This window comes from Triticum aestivum, chromosome 4A (genome assembly GCF_018294505.1).
Source record: "Triticum aestivum cultivar Chinese Spring chromosome 4A, IWGSC CS RefSeq v2.1, whole genome shotgun sequence".
NCBI lineage: Eukaryota > Viridiplantae > Streptophyta > Magnoliopsida > Poales > Poaceae > Triticum > Triticum aestivum.
In genome coordinates this window covers 383474886-383492358 of record NC_057803.1, presented here as the reverse complement: position 1 = coordinate 383492358, position 17473 = coordinate 383474886, and the positions used below count along the sequence as shown (strand labels likewise).

Sequence of the window (17473 nt, the reverse complement as noted above, 5' to 3'; positions counted from 1 at the left end):
AGCATGGCGGCGTCGTCGTAAAAGGTCACCGCTTGCGGCAGCATCTACTTGAAGCACGGCGTCAGCGCAGCACTGTTTCAAAGCATGCGCTGGTCGTCGCAGCATCGGCTTGCAGCACGGCGACGATGTCGTAGCACTGGCGTTGCTGCATCTGGTTCGTCGTTGACCTCCCGCAGCTCTGCCTCATAGCACAGCGCCGCCAGCATCTCGTGTGCAGGGAGAAGAAAAAGAGATAAGAAAAAGAGGGGCACGTGAGTGGGCCTCACTAGAGAGGCGGCTGGAGATGCGGATGTAAACATCCGACTGTTTGAAAGCATTTTCCTTTGCGTGGAAGGTATCTGTTATGTGTGTGTAAAAGTTATACAAACATCCGTAGAATTTGTATTTATAGCACATCTATGATCAGTACAGTACCATATTTTGGTTAGCTTACCTATGATCAGGGAAGAGCACCAAAAATCGAACTGTTTTGCCGCTGGATTGCTATGGAAGAGATGCGGGGTAGTTACTGTGCGCATGCATCGATTGGCTCAGAGCAGTTCTTGTGCCCACGTTCTCCTCTCTCCACCTCGGTGCTCTCTCCTCTCCATTTCTCTGTTGGGCACGCGGCTCTCTCAAAAATCTTCTCAGCATCTAAGGCGAGAGTCGCGGGGCTGGTACGAGTCGCACTGATCGGGACGTTCTCCTCTCTCCACCTCGGTGCTCTCTCCTCTCCATTTCTCTGTTGGGCACGCGGCTCTCTCAAAAATCTTCTCAGCATCCAAGGCGAGAGTCGCGGGGCTGGTACGAGCCGCACCGATCGGGTGCACAACGAGGACGCTGAAGGCGACACTGGTCTCAACCGCAGAGACGAGGACCCCTCCAGTGGACCACGCCCTTGCGCACTCGGCGCACAGTACGTGCTCATGCGTTGGCTGTTGACCTCCGTGTCAGTTGTATAGATAGAACCCCCGCTCGCCCACGTCCTGCATGCCCTTGCATGTCCCTGTACACGATCACCACGATCGACCTCGCGCCCTCGCTATCACCCGGCGCTCTCTCTGTACCTCCCCTATATAAACAGAGATCACACGCAGCACCACCTAAGGTGGATTTGCTCATTCTTTCTCCTGAATACATGGTATCAGACGCTGGACCCCTCTCTCGTCTGTAGCCCTCTTCCGCTGCCCACTTCCTTTTCAACTGCATCGCCGAGCCATGTCGATGCCACCACCTCCCCCACCTCCTCCCCCACGTCCCGGCAGCGGCCCTGGCGGCGCACCCCGCACGCCGGCCACGCCGGTCCGTCCCCCCCCAACCCAGCTCTCCTGACCCCCTCCGCCTTCAACCGCGGCGCACTCTTCGTCCCCGATGCCGGCGCCTCCACCTCCACGGCGCCGCCGCCTGTCTCTCCATTGGCGGGCATCTTCATCAACCAGCACGTCCCAATCGTGCTGTCGCTGAACCCCCCCAATTTCTCCCACTGGCGCACCTTGTTTGAAGTGATGTTCCAGAAGCAGGCGGTCGGTGACCACCTCACCGGGCCGCCGCGGCCGCAGGACCCCTACTGGCTCCAGGACGATGCCCACATCGTCTCCTGGCTGTACAACCGCGTCACTCCATAGGTGTTTGGCCTGATCCACCAGCGCGGCGCCACGGCCGCCACCGTCTGGAGCTCCATTTGCAGCCTCTTCCTGGAGAATGCCGAACATCAGGTGGTGGTTCTCTCCACCGAGTTCCGGCGCATCGAGCAAGGCGGCTCCTCCATCCTCTCCTTCTTTGCGCGTCTCAAAGACTGCGCCGACCGCCTCGCCGAGCTCGGGGCCGCCGTCGACGACCGCGACCAGGTGCTCAACATGATCCGTGGGCTTCACCCCCGGTTCAGGTATGCCGTCCCGATTCTCACCATGCAGACGCCCTTCCCGTCGCTCCTGCGTTGCCGTGCCTTTCTTCTTCTCGAGGAGAGCCGGCTCGCCGCCGACACCAGCACCGACACGGCTCTCCACGCTGCTCGGGCCCCCGTCAACACCAACACCCCTGGGGGCCCCGCTGCTGCCAGACAGGGCGGCGGCACCAACCGCGGTCAAGGCGGTGGTCGACGCGGCCGCGGGAGGGGCAACAACTCCGGCGGGGGCACCCACGCACCTCACCCCGCCGCTCCCCCACCCGCTCCATGGACCAGCATGGTGCATGCCTGGCCTATGCCATGGCGCCCCCACGCTCCCGGCTCCGGCATTCTTGGGCCACGCCCCGGAGGGGCTGCTCCGTTCGCCGGCTCGGCCACGCACCACAACACTGCCCCGCCCACTGCATGGTACCCTGCAGTGCCTCCACACCCGCTCTACAACGCCGCGCCCGCGCCTGCTCCCCCGCCTTCGTCCTCAACCTCGGCATGGGACCAGAACGCCCTCATCGCCGCGCTCAACAACATGATCGTGCAGCAGCAGCAGCCGTCTCCCCCGAGCACCGACTGGTACCTGGACACGGGTGCCTCGTCCCACATGGCGTCGTCGTCAGGTATTCTCTCCTCCGCCCATCCTTGCTCCTCTCATCGCATAGTAGTCGGCGACGGATCGTTGCTTGCAGTAACGCACACCGGTCACACCACCATCCCTACATCCACCTCCCCGCTCCACCTCAATAACATCCTCGTCTCTCCCCATCTCATCAAAAAACCTCCTCTCTGTTAAAGCTCTTACTCGCGATAACCCAGTTAATGTGGAGTTTGATGATCTTGGCTTCTCTTTCAAGGATCGAAGAACGAGGACGGTGATCCTCCGCTGTAATGATGCCGGCGACGAGCTCTACCCCATGCCGTCCACGCCACCGACCCATGCTCACCATGCGCTCACCACCGTCTCGCGAGATCTATGGCACCAACGCCTAGGTCATCCCGCCGTCGACTCCCTCGACCGGACCCTGCGCCCCTCCGCCATCACCCCAGAACCCAGCACCATCGGCGTGTGTCAGGCGTGTCAGCTCGGCAAAAGCACTAGACTACCTTTTAGTTCATCATCGCATGTTTCTTACTTTCCGTTTCAGCTTGTACATAGTGATGTTTGGACCTCTCCCGTACCTAGCAAATCTGGTTGTCAATACTATCTACTGCTACTCGACGACTACAGTCACTTTGCATGGACATTTCCTCTTCGCCACAAATCAGCAGTTTTCCCTACTATACGTACTTTCATCGCTTTCGTCAAAAACCACTTCAATCTCCCTGTCCTCATGATCCAAACAGACAACAGTAGAGAGTTCGACAATGCATCATCCCGTGCCCTTTTCGCCTCGCTCGGCATTGCCCTGCGCATGTCATGCCCATACACATCTCCACAGAACGGGCGCGCCGAACGCGCACTCCGTACACTCAACGACATCGCCCGAACACTCCTAACCCATGCACATATGCCGTTCTCCTACTGGGCAGAAGCACTGCAAACCTCCACCTTTCTGCTCAACAGACGGCCGTGCCGGCCTCGCCACGACCAGACACCGTTCTTCCTGCTGTACGGTGCACACCCCGACTACACAGCCATGCGGGTTTTTGGGTGTCTATGCTTCCCCAACATCACAGCCACAACCCCACACAAGCTCGCCCCGCGCTCGGCGCCATGCGTCCTCCTAGGCTATGCCACTGATCACAAGGGATATCGATGCCTCAACCCCGCAACCGAGCGAGTGATCATCTCCCGTCATGTCGTCTTCGATGAGCATCGTTTTCCCTTTCGCGATCACACCAGTACTCCGTCACCCGATCCCACTCCCTCCCTCGACGACGAGCTCGTGCTCCCATTCGTCCCCCGGCGGCCTCGTACTGCGCGCGCACGGCCAGCCGCTGCTCCAGACCACCCTACTGACACGGTGGTCGCTCGTTCCCCTCCCGCCAACACCGCTCCGCCCGCGCCTCCCTCGCCCGCAGCGCCCACACCAACAGCCGCTCCGGCCGCCCCTCCCGCTGCACCCAGCAGCGCACCCACCACTGATCCTAGCAGCACCCCTCCATCGCCCGCGCCGCCACAAGCACGACGCCGCGCCGCGACCATCCCAACCCACCCCATGACTACGCGTGCTCAGGCTGGCAAGTTCTTGCCCAACCCCAAGTATGCTGACAGTCTCTCTGCCACCGTTACCGACACCGCCATCTCACCCATACCTCGATCGGTGCGCTCTGCTTTGCAAGATCCTTGTTGGCTGTCTGCTATGCAGGTGGAGTACCGGGCGCTGATGGAGAACGCAACCTGGCGGCTCGTACCACGCCCACCCGGCGTCAACGTCGTCACCGGAAAGTGGCTGTTTTGCCACAAGTTCAAGGCGGACGGGGCGCTCGAACGGTACAAAGCACGCTGGGTCCTGCGCGGGTTTTCCCAGCGACCTGGCGTGGACTTCGACGAGACGTTCTCTCCCGTCGTCAAGGCCGCCACGATCCGCGTCGTGCTCACCATTGCCGCCGCACGCAACTGGCCAGTCCATCAAATGGATGTCAACAACGCCTTCCTCCACGGGCGTCTCGCCGAGCGCGTCTACTGTCAACAACCTGCGGGCTTCGTCGACAAGCACCACCCCGAGCACGTGTGCCTCCTCGACAAGTCGTTGTACGGCCTCAAACAGGCGCCACGCGCGTGGTTCGCCCGGTTCGCGGCCTTCGCGCACCAGCTCGGCTTCATCAGCTCACGCGTGGATCCCTCGCTGTTCGTACTCCATTGCAGCGCGGGCGACGCCTACCTACTCCTCTACGTCGACGACATCGTCCTCATGGCCTTGTCGACGACTCTCCTCCAACACCTGTAGAGTCAGCTCTCCGGCGAGTTCTCCATGAAGGACCTCGGCCCCCTCCACTACTTCCTCGGGATTGCCGTTACCCGCACGGAACATGGCTTCTTCCTCTCCCAACAGAAGTACGCCGAGGACCTGCTCGAGCGCGCCAACATGACGTCCTGCAAGCCACTGCCCACACCTGTCGACACGCACGGCAAACTCTCTGCTGTCGACGGCGCGCCAGTTCCGGACCCGACCGAGTACCGAAGCATCGTGGGTGCCCTCCAGTACATGTGCATGACGCGCCCTGACATCGCTTATGCGGTGCAGCAATGCTGCCTTGTCATGCATGACCCGCGCGCACCGCACCTCGCCCTCGCCAAACGGGTGCTGCGCTACCTGCGGGGCACCACATCTCATGGTCTCCATCTCCAGCGCGCGCCGTCGCTCGACCTGGTGGCCTACTCCGACGCGGACTGGGCCGGCTGCCCCGACACACGCCGCTCGACGTCCGGCTAGGCCGTGTACCTCGGCGACTCCCTCGTCTCCTGGTCCTCAAAACGCCAGGCCACCGTGTCCCGCTCGAGCGCGGAGGCGGAGTACCGCGCTGTCGCCAACGCCGTTGCAGAATGCTGCTGGCTTCGCCAACTCTTGGCAGAGCTCTCCATTCCCATGCTGTCACATCCCTAGTCTGGTATGACTTAGACTAGCTAGCCATCTGTGCATCATATTTAAATTTCATTTAAATTTGAAATGAGGATTGGTGGAACCCTCAGAATCATTTTTGAAAATGACCCAAATAAAAATTTCTCCAAAAGGGTCCAAGAAAATGCTCATGTTGCTCTCTGAAAATATTGGACAGAGATAAAAATCAAAACAATATTTTTAGGAGCTCATGGATATTTATTTTGGCCATTTGGATTAATTCGATAAATATTTGCATTGGAAATATATTAGTTATATATATTAATATGGTCCAAAAATTATGCCATTTATACAGGAGCTCTGGAATATTATAGCTAGCTCCTGCAAAAATTGGCATAAGGTAATTAAATGATTTAATATTTTAATTAAATCAAAACAAATGTCAGAAAAAAATAGAAAACAGAAATAAAGAGGAGAAGCTTACCTGGGGCTCCCCCCTGTGCAGCCCAGCCGCAGCAGGCCGGCCCAGCCAGCAGGCGGCCCAGCCCGCCTCCTCCTCTGTCGTCTTCGTCCTCGACAGAGGGAGGGGAGCGTGCCCGGCGCGCGCACGCGCCACCGCGCCACGCCACCAGCTCGCCTGCCTGCCTGCCCTGCCAGCGCGACGCCGCGTTGCTTCTTCTCGGTGCTGCCCCGATCCCCTGGCCTCACCCCCCTCTCTCCCGTGCTTTTCCCCTTCCCCCTCTCTCTCACCCGAGAATCACCGTCGCCGCCGTCCATAGCCACCGTGGCCTCGGCCACTGCCGCACCTCCCCGACATGCCTCCCAGCTCCGCCGCGACCCCCTCTCCCTCCTCACCGAGCAAAGCAACCCGGACGAGCTTCGCTTCATCGCAATCGCCGTCGCCAACTTCGCCTCCGGCCGCCGTGGATCCTCGCCGTCGATTCGGGAGCTACCGGGCATCCCCGACCTCGCCCTCGCGCTCGCTGGTCTCGCTGTGAGCCCCCGCACCGAACCCCCTCCTCCCCGTGCTCGTTTGCCCCGTCTAGCTAGCTCAACCACCGCGCCCGTAAGTTCCTCGCCGCCGGCCATGGCGCCACGGTGGCATGAGCCCAAGCCAGCCACTCCCGCGCGCGTCACCGTGTTCCTGGTGACGCCAGGAGGCCGTAGGAGCCCTCCGCTTCCACTGCCGTGCACCACAACGCCGCGGCCGCAAGTCGCCGAGCTCCGGCCGCCGCCGCGAGCTTTGCTCCGGCGAGCTCCGGCGCCCCTGCAGCCCCCCACCAGCTCCCCTGGTTGCGGACGACGACGGGCTACGCCCCGGTGGTCTTCGCGCGACCAAACGCCGCTTGTAGCGCAAGTCCGGCGAGTCACCGCCGCGCTATTGGTCGCCGCCGGCCAGAACTCCGGCGGGCTGACGTGGCTTTGTTAATTAGGCACTAATCCCCACCTACTGACGCTGACCAGTGGGCCCCAGGGCTTAGTCAAAGCTAATCAGCCAGGTTTGACTCGGGGTTAACCCCAGTGTCACTGACGTGTGGACCCCACACGTCAGGTTTGACCCTGGACAGCCGCGTTGACCCGCTGATGTAGTGATGACGTCATGCTGGCGCAATAATATGATTTCTGGATTTAAATTTAATCAGAAAATTCCAGAAATTGTTTTAAACTTCAAAAATTCATAACAATTCAACCGTAGCTTAGATTAAAATAATTTATATATGAAAAATTATCAGAAAAATGCAATCTTTCCATCTGTACTAGTTTCATGCATGACAAACCAACTTATACATGCTGAATATGAGAAAACACATTATGGCATATATAAGAGACTTAATTTAGAATTGCATTTGAGCTTATGGTTGCATTAGCACAATCAGCATCACATCTTCATGCCATGTTCATGCATCATTGTGTTGCATATGCTTGTGTTTTGATTGTTGGCACCGTTCCTTCTCGATAGGCCCTGCTCCAGAGACGTTCCAGAGTATCTGTCTATGAAGCAGTGCCTCCCTTGTTGATTTACCAGGCAAGCAAACCCCCTTGTTCATTTCGATAAAACCCTACTCTCTCGCTCCTGCTCTCAGTTATTGCATTAGGACAACAACGGTTCATCTGCTACTTTGTGCTGCGGTAGTTGAACCCATTCCTCTGCATGACCTGTCATTGCCACAGTAAATAGTTGAAACCCACTAGCATGTGTAGGAGTTGATTGAAGCCATTGTTGTGTTCCTACCATGCTATGCCTGCTATTGCTTAGAGTTGTGTCAGGTCTGGTTCATTGGGAATGAATTGGAGTGTTACGATATGTTCTAATGCTGAGAGTGAAGTGTGTGAACACGATTTGGTAAAGGTAGCGGTGAGAGGCCATGTAGGAGTACATGGTGGGTTGTCTCACTGGAACCGTCCTTAAGCACTGAGTTCTATGTATGTTGTCCAATGACTCGATACTACCACACATTGGGTTCCGGTAACTCGACCCCTCTCGACTTATTAACCAACTTGGTCTCTGTCCAGGAGTCGCAAATAGTTTCTGGTGTTTGTAGGTAGTGCTATTTTTCTACCAAGTGGCACCCAGCAGGGTGGGCTTGGGACAGACTAGGCACACGTGGCCTGGTGTACCGAGTGGCACCCGGATGGTGGGCTCGGGAACCCTGTACACATCGTTTGGGGCCGTAAGCGACACCCCGGCCGGATCTCCTTGCGGGTGGAACCCGAATAGGCGATAAACCTGGACTAGAGTCTTGTGTGGTTAGTCAGGTCGTGGCCGACACCCTCGCCAGGCTTCCGCTTGAAGGTTGCCGAGATACATGACGTGTACATGGCGGTAAGTGGCGAGAGCGTGTGTGAAGAAGTACACCCCTGCAGGGTTAACATGATCTATTCGAATAGCCGGGTCCGCGGTTATGGACTTCTTGGATGCTTACATGGTACATAGACAACTTGAAGTGGATACTCTAAAATGCTCAAGACAAGTGTGGGTGCTATGGATGGCCTTCTCGTAGGGAGACGGGGATGAATCCATAGTAGTGTATTGTATGGTGATTAGTGGACTCGTGTACGTTGTCTCACCTCCAGAGTTTCTGGTAGTCGTAGAACAGGATAGCCACAGAGTCAAAGATGGCTTGCTGCAACTAAACCCCACATTACCCTCTTGATACAAATGCATGTATGATAGGATCTGATGTAAGTCTTGCTGAGTACCTTTGTACTCATGTTGCTTTATTTATGTTTTTGCAGCAGAGACTTCGGTCTTACTAGGGTTCTCATGGACTTCGACTAGTAGCTAGTACCTCAGCTACGATCTTGATCGGATGTTGTAGATAGTCAGGCTCTTCAGCCTTTTTCATTTGTAGATGTCTGTACCCAGACATGTAATGCTTCCGCTTGTTGCTTGTATGCTCTGTATGATGGGTTTTGTGACCCCTGTTTGCAATAAATGCTATGATGGCTCTTCTGAGCCTTTATCTATATGATTGTTGAGTTATGCTGTGATGCCATGTTGTACAGCACATACTTGCATGTTATGCGTACGTGTAATGTGTATTGCTATGTGTGGGATCTGACTATCTAGTTGTTTATTCTTAGTAGCCTCTCTTACCGGGAAATGTCTCCTAGTGCTTCCACTGAGCCCTGGTAGCTTGCTACTGCTCCGGAACACTTAGGCAGGCCGGCATGTGTCCTTCTTTGATCCTGTGTCTGTCCCTTCGGGGAAATGTCACGCGATGAATACCGGAGTCCTGCTAGCCCGCTACAGCCCGGTTCACCGGAGTCCTGTTAGCCCAGTGCTACAGCCTGGATTCACTCGTTGATGACCGACACGTTCGATGCTGGGTCATGGATGCCTGTCCCTGTAAGTTAGTGCCACTTTGGGTTTACGACTAGCCATGTCAGCCCGGGCTCTTTATCATATGGATGCTAGCGACACCATCATATACGTGTGCCAAAATGCGCAAACGGTCCCGGGCAAAGGTAAGGCGACACCCGTGGGGATACCGTGCGTGAGGCCGCAAAGTGATATGAGGTGTTACATGCTAGATCGATGTGGCATTGAGTCGGGGTCCTGACACATGCCCAAAGCGAGCGTGGTGTTCTGCGACAACATCTCCTCGGTGTACATGTCCGCGAACCCAGTTCACCATCGGAGGACGAAGCACATAGAGCTGGATATCCACTTCGTCCGCGAGCAAGTGGCACTCGGCAAGCTCCGCGTACTCCATGTGCCAACCCAGCAGCAGTTCGCGGACGTGCTCACCAAGGGGCTCCCCACTACGGCGTTCCAAGATTTTTGTTCCAGTTTATGCATCCGTCCGCCGGATGCTTCAACTGCGGCGGGGTGTCAGTTGTATAGATAGAACCCCCGCTCGCCCACGTCCTGCATGCCCTTGCATGTCCCTGTACACGATCACCACGATCGACCTCGCGCCCTCGCTATCACCCGGCGCTCTCTCTGTACCTCCCCTATATAAACAGAGATCACACGCAGCACCACCTAAGGTGGATTTGCTCATTCTTTCTCCTGAATACACTCCGAGCCATCGCTGCCTTGGCCGTCGACGTCCGACTGCTCAAGCTGTCCGGCCGACACGAATGCCGGAAAGAAGGAGACGAACTCGATACGAGACACGAATATTTGTGAAGACGAACGCCTCACCACGCCGATGACATTTCTGTATTTTTAGCACAAACTGATCCCACACGAATAGGACTACAACTTCTTAAGTACATACAGCCACACCGCAAGTCTCGTACGCACTAGAACCACCACATTGGCCACTAATTGCATGCACCGGCTATGCCCTAGATGCACGTACGAGCAACTACTCCACTGAAAACTTTCCTACAGCAGCGAGCGTGTGCGATCCGCCCGGCCACGCCCACGGCGCCCACAATGCGTAGGAGGCGGCCTGTTCAACAGATCACCAAGGCCACGGACATGCACGCACACACCTAGGCCTGGGCATTCGGTTAGACCGAGTAGATCGGTTCGGTGCTTCGGTTTAATTTAAAATTCGGTTTCCTGATTTTTCTAAGATCGGTCCTCAGATAATCCAATAACCGAGACTTCGCTTAATCCAAAGTTCAGTCTGGTCCTTGGTTATACCCGAAGAGACCAAATATGCTGGGAGGAAGAAATCAGCAGTCAAATTTTAGGCAAGAAACTTGAATGACCGAACAAGAATCAATTGAAACATGGATCTGAGGAAATGGAAGGAGGAAATGACGCATAGTTGGAATCCGGCAGCAGGGGAGCGATGGCTGCGAGCCTACGACTGAGTGAGGGCGATGGATGTCTTTGGCCACCGCTGCACGGGGGGCTTGGGCATCACTCGCCGCCACTCTGCAAGTGTGACGCCCCGAGACCGATGCGTCAGGTGTCTCCCAGTTATTCGCCATTGTTGCCATGTCATTCGCTTGCGTGTTGCATCTTGTCTTGTCATCATGTGCATTGCATCATCATGTTTTTAAAACTTGCATCCGCCTGGGTCTTCCCGTTCCTTCCGTTGTCCGTTCTGAGCCCAGACACACTCGCACGCGCCCGCGACATGTCGAAATATTATTTTATAAGTGGCCAAAAATGTTCTCGGAATGGGATGAAAGTTGGCGTGCGGTGTTGTTATGTTGTAGGTAAGCCGCCTGCCAAGTTTCATCGCATTCGGAGCTCGTTTGATGCCCCAACGAATAACCATAGTGGCAGTATAGCCGGTCTAACGTCGGACGTTTTTGGTCTCCGGAACGGATGCCGGGCCTCTCTCTTCTCTCCTCTCAGCCCGAGGCCTTCTGCACAGCCCACAAGCTCCTGCCTACCCCTCCTCGTGTCCAGAGCCGTCGGATCGCGATCGGAGACTCTGAAACCCCCCCAAATCCCTCATACCCTAACCCTGCCTATAAAAGGAAGCCTCCCCTTCCATTTTTGGCAATAGACTAATCCCTCCTCGAAATCAGCGCGACGCCAGCCTCCTCCCACCTCCACCTCGCATTCCGCGCCAGCCTAACCCGCCGCCGCCACTTGGTGCTGCCCCAGCAGGCGAGCCGCCACCTGAACCCACCGTCGCCGCCTAGGGCCAGTGGCAGCGCGCCATGTGCCCCTGCCAGTGCCTCCCTCCTCCCACCTCACGCCGGCCCAGATCGGGGCCCGCCCGAGCCCATCTAGGCCCGGACGAGCCCGCGTCGCCACCCGCAACCGCAGGAGTCTAGCTCCTCGAGCTCCCTCGTCGCCGATCCCGTGCGGCGCCTCCCGCCGTCTTTCGCGCCTCCGGCGGGTCACCGGAGCCGACCCTCGTCAGAGATCGTGGCCACCGCCTCCGCCAGGTCACCGCCTCCCCGTCGCCCTCTCCCTCTCCTTCTTTCCGACCTCACTTCTCTCTCCCTCCCTCCCCCTACAGAGCCGCCATGGATGAGTCCCACCTCGCCGGATCCCGCATCCCCGAGCGCCGCCGACCACTTCCGTCACCGGATCTGGAACCATCGTCCTCGGATCCGCCCATCCTCGTCGTCCGGCAGGTTCCCGTCGACCCAGTCGCCGCCGTCATGCCGAGTTCGCCGCCAGCCGCCATTTTTGCTCTGCTTCCGTCGAACAGAGGTCGACGCACCCAGTTGCTCGCGTTGACCCGTACCTGGGCCGCCTCCTCCTCATCGGGCCTGCTAGCCCAAGGACGCGCTAAGGCCTGCCCGCATCCCCTCAGCCAGCCGGCTGCACCGACTGGGCCTTGGCCCATGGTGAGAAAGCCCCAGCACCCCTTTGTTTTTCTTCTGTTGGGCCTGCTCCAGTTTTAGTTTCGGCCTGTGTAGGTTTTTTCCCAGATCTGCGAATTTATCTTTTATCCAGTGTTTTACAGTTTTACAGAAAAACCCTCCAACATCATGCATATAATAACTTTTCACCCGTTCATCGCAACCCAATAAACTTTATATGTAACATGCTTAGAATTTTGTCTAGTTTCGTAATATCCAACTTTCATGCATGTTAGAAAATTTTAAATTGTTGTTTGTTTAAATTTGCTCCTATGCCATGTTGAAATGCTTTAATTCATAACTAATTAACCGTAGATCCAAATCTAATAAACTTTATATGTAAATGGGGTAGAAAAAATGCATAGATTAACATGGTAGCACTATTTTGCATGTTAAACAACTCTAAAATATGCTTTAGGGCAGAACAGTACCAAACCTAAAATATGCACATGAGGATTTTTCCGAACTTGTTGCTTGTTGTTCCGGCCTCATTTAAACTTGCCTAGATAGGTAGTTTTCATTTGCCTCACCTCTTGCCATGTTAATCAACATTTAATATTGTTGGGTACATAAACAAGATCGAACTAAATAACTTGAATGTGGTGTTCCGTCAATATGCAACTCGTTACATATTGAGCTCCACTTAACTTGTAGTATTGTTTGTGCACTTTGCCATGCCATGCCTCATTAAACCGGACATGCATCATACTTGGTTGTGCATCATGCCATGTTTATGTGATGGTTGTTTACTATGTTGTTTGCTTCATTCCGGGTTACTTCTCGCGTTAGCTTCGGGTTCTGTTTCGGAGTTGTGAGGATTCGTTCGACTACGTCCGTTTGTCTTCTTCATGGACTCGTTCTTCTTCCTTGCGGGATTTCAAGCAAGATGACCATACCCTCGAAATCACTTCTATCTTTGCTTGCTAGTTGCTCGCTCTTTTGCTAAGCCACGATACCTACCACTTGCTATATCATGCCTCCCATATTGCCATGTCAAGCCTCTAACCCTCCTCTCCTAGCAAACCGTTGTTTGGCTATGTTACCGCTTTGCTCAGCCCCTCTTATAGCGTTGCTAGTTGCAGGTGAAGATGAAGTTTGTTCCATGTTTGGAACATGGATATGTTGAGATATCACAATATCTTTTATTTAATTAATGCATCTATATACTTGGTAAAGGGTGGAAGGCTTGGCCCTATGCCTGGTGTTTTGTTCCACTCTTGCCGCCCTAGTTTCCGTCATACCGGTGTTATGCTCCTTGATTTTGCATTCCTTACGCGGTTGGGTGTTATGGGAACCCCTTGACAGTTCACTTTGAATAAAACTCCTCCAGCAAGGCCCAACCTTGGTTTTACCATTTGCCACCTAAGCCTTTTCCCCTTGGGAGTTGCGCTCCCGAGGGTCATATTTATTTTAAACCCCCGGGCCAGTGCTCCTATGAGTGTTGTTCCAAACTAGAGCCCCTTGCAGCGCCACCTCGGGGAAACTTGAGGGTTGGTTTTAGTTGTACGGATTGCTCATCCGGTGTGCCCTGAGAACGAGATATGTGCAGCTCCTATCGGGATTTGTCGGCACATTCGGGCGGCTTTACTGGTCTTGTTTTACCATTGTCGAAATGTCTTGTAACCGAGATTCCGAGTCTGATCGGGTCTTCCTGGGAGAAGGAATATCCTTCGTTGACCGTGAGAGCTTGTGATGGGCTAAGTTGGGACACCCCTGTAGGGTTTTGAACTTTCGAAAGCCGTTCCCGCGGTTATGGGCAGATGGGAATTTGTTAATATCTGGTTGTAGAGAACTTGACACTTAACTTAACTAAAATGCATCAACCGCGTGTGTAGCCGTGATGGTCTCTTTTCGGCGGAGTCCGGGAAGTGAACACGGTTCTTGTGTTATGCTTGAACGTAAGTAGTTTCAGGATCACTTCTTGATCACTTCTAGTTCACGACTGTGCTTTGCTTCTCTTCTCGCTCTTATTTGCGTATGTTAGCCACCATATATGCTTAGTGCTGCAGCTCCACCTCACTACCTTCTCCTACCCATAAGCTTAAATAGTCTTGATCTCGCGGGTGTGAGATTGCTGAGTCCTTGTGACTCATAGATACTTCCAAACAGTTGCAGGTACCGATGATATCAATGCAGACGACGCAATCAAGCTCAAGTGGGAGCTCGATGAAGATCGTGTTCATTGTGTTGTTTCGTTTTCCAGTTGATCAGTAGTGGAGCCCAGTCGGGGTGATCGGGGATCTAGCATTAGGGGTGGTCTTCTTTTATTTTGGTTCCGTAGTCGGACCTTGATTGTATCTGGATGATGTAATGCTATATTCATGTATTGTGTGAAGCGGCGATTGTAAGTCAACTCTTTATCCCTCTCTTATTCAGTACATGGGATGTGTAAAGATTACCCCTCTTGCGACATGCCTACTATGCGGTTATGCTTCTAAGTCATGCTCTGACACGTGGGAGATATAGCCGCATCGTGGGTGTTACAACAGGACCTATTGACGCGAGCCCGCGGTCGGCGACCGCTGGGAGCCTGGGACTGCGGTGGAGAAACAGAGGCAGCGACCATGCAGATGCATGTGCACGAAGCTTCCCGAGCGTGTGATTTTTTTAATGTGGCTGCGTGGTCGTTCGATGGGGTCTATTAACGTGGATAGCTAATTGGGCTTATTAGTTGGCTGGGCTTTAGTACCGTATACATAGGAGTATTTCAGTTAGTTCGGAGGATTCTGTCAAACACACTGCAGCAACCGAAAGCACTGAAGTAATTTCGATTTCTGATATTAAGGGCATGTTTTGTTGCCCACATTAGGCCCATCTTGGCACGTGCGGGAAGAAAGTGGCCCGTTTGGTTGCCTGCGTCTACTGTGCGGCCCGTATGGCACGAACCTTAAAGTACACTTGAGCCTGGCTCGCTGGAACGCTCAGATTGGCAGTTTCTAGCGAGTCAGGCCGAGGTGAGCGCACAAGGTGGGCCACTTGCACGAGGGGAGATGGGAGGGATACGAGCTGGTATGCAGACTGTGCATGCTTATCTTCTCCTACCTCCAGTAAACTTCCCTCTAATTATGTTCTTCCTAGCCCCTTCCGATCTACACAACGGTAGTTTGATTCGAGGCAAGCTCTACACGAAAAAGATGCACATTGATGCTACGGTTCCATTCATGTGATCAGTTCGTAGTTTCGTCGGTCATAAGTTCTTAATTTCGTCTTCTGTTTGAAGCTATTCTTGACGAATTTTGTAAGATTCGTCGCGCACGATCGATCGTTTGAAATTTCCTTTGATCAACAGCCTAATCTCACAGTTCCTCACAACATTCGTGTTGTAAGTGTTTGGTTTCGACGATCGTAGCTTCATCTCTCTTTGAGCAACAGTCTACCGCACTAACGCCGCCATGTCGAGCTCCTCTGTCCTCTGCTCAGAGCCCTCCTATTCGTCCCTCTCGACGCCAAAGCCCTTACACTTGATCTCCTTGCCCACGTCCTACTACACTAGAGTCGTTTCCGGCGTCGCTCATCTCGGCCTACTCCACTACAAAAAAATACAATTCTGTGATGATACGTGTTTGTCATAGTAGGTCGCTTTTTTTGTCATGCATGTACATCCATGACGATTTTATGATAGAATCAAGATAGTCATACCTGTGCTGTCGTAGAAGTGTTCCATGACATTACCAAAATTATCATCACGGAAGTGTGCACTTCCATGATGATAAATCGCGCGTCACAGAAGTGCTTTCGTCAAGGGTGACCGACACGTGGCATCCACCGTAACGGAACGCCGTTAAGCTATCGGGTCTGGTTTTGGATCCGATAACCCGTTAACAGCCCCGACCAATGGGGATTTTCCACGTGTAAAATCATCATTGGCTGGAGGAAACACGTGTCGGCTCATCGTTGGGACAGATGTCATCCACTCATTGGACAGAAGGCGCCTATGATACGTCGACACGTGGCACGGCCCAATAGAGGCCCATTCCTGTGAAAAGGCCGGCCCGTTTGACTTGGTCAAAAGGTGGTGGGCCGGCCCATGGAAAGCTAGTTAACGGCATGTTCACATATAGCCCATTTACAGCCCGCTAACCCAAGGCCTATTACACCCTATCCAAATTAGGCCCAATAGCGTCATCTGGGCCATCCAATATGATTCTAGCCCGTTTTCACTTCTGGCCCATGACGTCTTTCGGCCCATATGAGGCCCTATGTAACTCTTGGCCTATTAACGGCCCGTGGTGAAACTGGCCCGTAATGAACAATGTATCACTTTACACCCATTAATGGCCCATGGTGAAACTGGCCCGTAATGAACAATGTATCACTTTATACCCATTAACGACCCGTTATTCCGTTGGGCCGTTTCCAGCCCATGTTATCTTTCGGCCTTCTCAGAGCCTATTTCTTCTTGGGCTCATTTCCAGCATTCGTTCACTTACGGCCCGTTACTGTCATTTTCTGCTTGTGGGCCAAATTCAGCCCGTGGTTACAGTCGGCCCGTTTGTGGTCCGTTAATACGTTGGGCCGTTTCCATAGCGTCATCAAATACGGCCTATTAACGATGGCCTATTATGGTCGGCCCATGAACAGACGATTCCAACTCTAGCCCGTTTATGTCCATAATGCGGCCTGTTATTAGCCCATGTTTGGCCAATCGATCAAACGACCCGTATAAGGCGCATTGATGATACGACCCATAGAAGGCCCATTGTTTCTATGACCCGTAGAAGGCCCATTGTTTCTACGGCCTATAGAAGGCCTACTATTTCTACGACCTGTAGAAGGCCCACTGTTTCTACGGCCCATAGGAGGCCTAGTGTTACTACAGTAAATATTAGCCCATGGTTATTGTGGCCTAGTTTTAAAAAATAGTTTATTGTAGCCACTAGTAAACTGCGGAAAAAGAACTGCACTGAATACAAGCAAACAAATAAACAAGACAACAAGGAAGTAAATCAGCAAGCAACTTATGCTAGGCTATCACGACTATTACACATATTACATCCACTGGGCATCAAAGTTCGCCACTAGTGCAAATATAGGGAACAAAGCAGCATATAAACGCCGCAGCAAAACAAGTCCAGAACTGAAACCACTTCAGAAGAGTTCAAGAAACAATATCCTGGGTACCCATAATGCTGGCAAGATGCTTAGCAAGCTTATTAACTTTCTCTTGTTTGGCGCTTAAATCCTCCAGCGCTTGCTATTGCACAAGAAAGTACGCATCTGAATTCTGCAGGGACTTCCTCAGTCCTTCGGCTTCTTGCCGCAGCACAGCTGACTGATGCCTTTCAGCTTGTAGCTGAGACTGAAGAAGCCGAAGTGATTCAGGCAGCGAGTTCGAAGAGCTTGTGCCAGCGGTACTGGCCAG

General features: G+C 53.8%; 1 long non-coding RNA gene across 1 annotated transcript; it reads left to right on the top strand.

Moving 5' to 3' along the window:
• Window positions 1-11313: 11313 nt before the first annotated feature.
• On the top strand, window positions 11314-14360 carry LOC123082021 (uncharacterized). Its single transcript, XR_006438912.1, has 3 exons — window positions 11314-11688; window positions 11763-12096; window positions 14221-14360. It is a non-coding gene; the product is annotated as an uncharacterized lncRNA (long non-coding RNA).
• Window positions 14361-17473: the final 3113 nt, after the last annotated feature.